General features: G+C 40.3%; 1 long non-coding RNA gene across 2 annotated transcripts in view; it reads right to left on the bottom strand.

Moving 5' to 3' along the window:
* Positions 1–339: 339 nt before the first annotated feature.
* LOC146592118 (uncharacterized) overlaps positions 340–4,435 on the bottom strand; it is a 5,520-nt gene continuing 1,424 nt past the window's right edge. Inside the window, exons 2-3 of one of the 2 annotated variants that reach the window (XR_014896675.1) lie at positions 3,723–3,867; positions 340–418 (exon numbers count right to left, since the gene is read on the bottom strand). This is a non-coding gene — a long non-coding RNA (uncharacterized LOC146592118). Of the gene's footprint in view, positions 419–2,608; positions 2,924–3,722; positions 3,868–4,435 lie in introns of those variants that run through there. The other variant, XR_014896676.1, reaches the window with a different exon arrangement.

Raw genomic sequence — 4,435 nt, 5'->3', positions numbered from 1 at the left:
CTGTAACACAGAAAACAATTCAGAAGTCAAAAATTGAAGGGAGGTTGTTCTGTCATTACAGCACAGACTGGAAGCAAGAAATCTTGAATTTTGTTCCAAACTTTTATCGCTGASTTATTTTTGACTGTTTAGAACCACACTGTATGCATTTAACTTTCACAGAGCTCATTAGCTGCTTGTTTATAAATGGAAAACAATCACTCATCTTCCCAAGGGTGCTGACAGTCTTACTAATTGCAATACATTTGGAGATCAAAAAAAGTACCACATACAAGTGCAAAGCATAATGGTTATTTTATAAAAGCATTTATTAATCATTAAGATTTGGCTGTAACTTACTTAATTCCCAGTCCATCCTTATTTCTGAAGACAAGAGGAACTCTGAGAGCTTCTCTTTGCACATACTCAAAAGTAAAATCTGTTTGAATAAAAAATAATAAAAAAAAAATCAATTACAACGTCACTGGCACCTCACATTACATTTTCTCAAATTATTCTCCATTTTCCTCCTCTCACCAAAGATCTCTCAGTATCACTTAAACAAAAACGTAAAGAGAATGCATATTTTAGGTCCAAACCGGAAACTGACTGTCAGACAATACTCTCCCAGCTGCTCTCTATTTTTCCTGTTCACTGATGCACATGAAACAGAATCCAGTCAGAGTTTGTCAATTAAGGCCTGGGCTGAAACACCCAGGCTGTAATGAAATACCAAATTAACAGTTAAAAGATAATTCTAACTAAATCACTGTGAGGCAGGCTAGTATTTGTTGGGCGAATGTGTAGGTTAAGCTATTTATTCATATTTAGTTAAAAAAAAAACTTTCTTGTATTATTTTAATATAATGTCCTGATTCTTTAAACGCAAGTTCTTTTTTTTTTTTTTAATGTGAGAGATCTCATTACTTTCAACAAATTACTTYCTTTTTTAAAAAATAATTAATCAGAAGTGTAACTCTGCAGGAGCTGATATATAGAAATCTTAAACAATTCCTGGCGCATATGAAGAATGGTGAAAAGGGAAGAGTTTTGTGTGCAAGTCACAATAGAGCACACAAGTAAAAAGGAGAGAGAGAGCATTAAGCTTGTTATTTTAACACTGATCAGAATCCTYCTGTTGCTTCATTCTGAAGATTTCACACAATTGGCCTTTTCTGTGCGTTTCTAAATGCAATGGCCTGATAGAACATCAGTGATTCGGGGACTAGAGCAAAAGTTACAAAGCAGTAATTTGGGTGAGAGGTGCCTACAAAAATCTCGTAATCCATTTGGAGCACTTTGCCACAAAAAGAAAACAAAATATTACAGTGGTCATGTAGAATTTTTGTGGTTCTGTTATTCCTCCTCTCTTAAAGGAGAGCCAGTTTTGTATAGCATCCGTGCATTAAAATATCTATGTACCTTAAAATAGAAAACATTGTTTGAATCTTTAGTGATTCAACTACAACACTCACAAATAAACTATACACCTTATGTGTTATATTTATGCACACATGAGTTGTTTAGCTTCTCTAAGATTCAGCCACCAAGGTACATCCTTCCTGGGAGACTATAAAAACCTCACTAGACTCAAACTTGTATCTGTGGTATTTCTTACTACAAAAACTCATACTGTAAGAAATAGGAAAAACAGGGACTAAGCTCCTGTGCCTATGCATATATTTTTCCCCTCTCTCTTTACAACTTTTCCCTCACTGTATTCAGTTAGTAATTATGACTACTATGTATATAATATTACTCCCTGGACTCACCAAATCAGAAAACAGTAATTATCATTTTACTAAAACATTAAAAATACACTTAGTTTTAGATTAGTAGCAATAAAGTTCCTGTAATTAATGCTCCAGTTAAATAAGGTTACCAAGTAAGTATTTCTGTATTAGGGAAATCTTGATTTCACTTTTTTTTTTTTTTTTTTTTTTTTTTTTTTTTTTAAGGACACTCTCATCCAAGACAGAGTCAACAGATGACAAACATCAAGAACATCAGTAGAAGAAGCAGAGGCAGATATACAGCCTGGCAAGCTGAAGAACAAGTAGCTATGACAAACTGCATTCAAGCCAAAAATCACATCACAGTGTTACTGCATCTCTAAAGAAAAGCTCCAACCCACATTCCTGGCAAAAAAATCAATGAGGAGTTATCATTAAAAATAAAAACAAAAACATGGAATAAAGTATTCCACCAATTCCAGGTGTTCATATAACCTGACTTTTTTTATTCTTCCTAAACACAGTCATTGTTTTGCCTAGATTCAATTCAACTCCTGCATTTACAGGAAAAAATAAACCAATAGTGAAAATAAGAACAGAGCAAATAAGAAGACAGACCCTTTCTTTATAATGGCCCAACAAAGCATTTAAATCCCTTGTGGGGTTGAACAAAGCAGACACAGACCACAACAAAATAACAAAAGACACTCATTTATTTTCAAGTTCCCAGAAAGGAGAAAGCTACCAAAAGATTTTAGAGCTGCTGAGCCAGGAAAATTGTGGATTGTACTATAGTTAGCATGTAGCAATGGCAACCACCAGAGTATTTAGAAAATGAGGGTAAAATGCAACCTTCTTCTGGAAAATTAATTAACATTTTAGAGTTAAAAAAATAGGTGTTTTGTTTGGAGGAAGAGGGGTCAGGGTAGAGCTTATCTCCTAAACAAATAACTTCCTAAATAAGATAGGTATTTAATTTCTCCACCACATTAGCTATTCTAAAAGAAGCTTAAAATACTCATGCAAAACTAAGCCTAGGAGAAAAAAGGGAAATATTCTGAACTAGATTAGTGGTTCCATAGTTATGACCATTTCATGAGGATTACAGCCAAAACTATTCTTTCCTGAGAAAGCTGGCTTGGTCAGGCAGTCCTCCATGAGGCAGGGGTTTGGTGAAAGCCATCTGGGATTCAGGATCCTTTTCAACAATGCTGCAGTAAATAAAGGTGACTTGTGAAACCACCCTCGTCCCCTGGATTCCCGGGCTAACCTCTTCTATTTTCCTTTCTACCAGGCAAACACGCTGCAGAGCTGGGCTGTCTGGCTTTGCTTACTGCTTAGTAATTTAAGTCACCTAAGCAAACCAAATGACTTTGGGGAGGGGGCTGCCGTAATTTAATATAGGATAGAAACACAAAGAAGTTATTGACTTTAAAGTCTCCGACCCCGGAGAACAGGCTCATCAATTGCGTCCTTTGCAAAAGGGTCCTGGATTCAATAGGGGGCGGAGGGGGAGCAGGAATCACCTCCGGCTAAGTGGGGGCTGGGGTTTCTGCCTCCTCTGCAAGGACCTAATTCCTGAAAATCTCGGTGGTGCACTAGGGTCACGATAGCGGAGCACGCCGCGGAGGGAGCGCAAGGCACCGCCGTTCATCACGGAGCTGCACCCAAAGCACCTTGCCAGAGCACAAGTTGCCCGCTGCGAGTGGGGGCCGGGCAGCCCCGGAGAGGGGCRGCTGCAGGCGCAGCGGTGGGGCGCGCAGGCACGCATGCATGCGCTCGCCTCCGGAGCGGTCCAGGCTGCAGGGCCCCAGAGCAAGAGCCATCCCCCAGCCTCCCCTGCTGCTCGGCCTGGCTTCGTCACCGGATCCCCGGGCAGGGGGATGCGGGCGCGAAATATGAACCCAGCAGCAGACCTACACGTGGAGACACCACCAGCGCAGCCCCCCGCAGCAAGCCTGGGCTGGGCATCCGACCCCCTCCCAGCAGCACTCCCACCCTGGCATTTACCTTTCCCATCCATGGCATGCACGAAATCCCCGTGATACATTTTACTTTTTAATTTCTCCTCCAAATTGAAACTCCTGATGCTGACAATTTCCTCCACATCCGAGAGGTCCTCGTTCTCATCGTATCTCCTTCTGCCAATAGATCGCTAGAAAACAAAAATATATGGTACAGAAAATGGGGTTGGTGGGGAGCAAAGCRCATGAATTGTGCAGGATGATTTGACAAATATAATCTGGGAGAAATAATTAAGCTTGCAAGACACAAAATAAACAAAACCTTAACCAAAACAAGCTATAACACAACTGCATGCACAACCTTTTCCATCTCGTGACACTAAGCTAGACAAGAATAACAGGTGTTTGGCTGCAGAAAAACTAAAACTTGTGCTATTTTTTGGGAGCAAGCACTTAAATGGAAACACGAAACACACGTAAGTCGCTGAAAATTCACAAGCTACAGCACTGATGCGTTTTGCAATCACGTAAAAACCGTGAACGGCAGCCACGGCTCGTTAGCAACCGGATCATTTTTATTATTTTTGCACGTGAACACCAGCTAATTCCCTGGGGGGGAGGGGGGCTCATTAAATCGGAGGCTCGGTATTCGGGTTTCGGTATTTACATAATCCAAGTGTTTCCATAGTCACACCGGAAGCCGCGATTTAAAAACAGATCGCATTATGTAACGCCGCGATTTATTTGCTTTCCATCCCT

Source organism: Rhea americana, unplaced genomic scaffold, assembly GCF_003343005.1.
Source record: "Rhea americana isolate MKP2758 unplaced genomic scaffold, rheAme1 scaffold_346, whole genome shotgun sequence".
Lineage (NCBI taxonomy): Eukaryota > Metazoa > Chordata > Aves > Rheiformes > Rheidae > Rhea > Rhea americana.
This window is presented reverse-complemented; position numbering and strand designations above follow the sequence as displayed.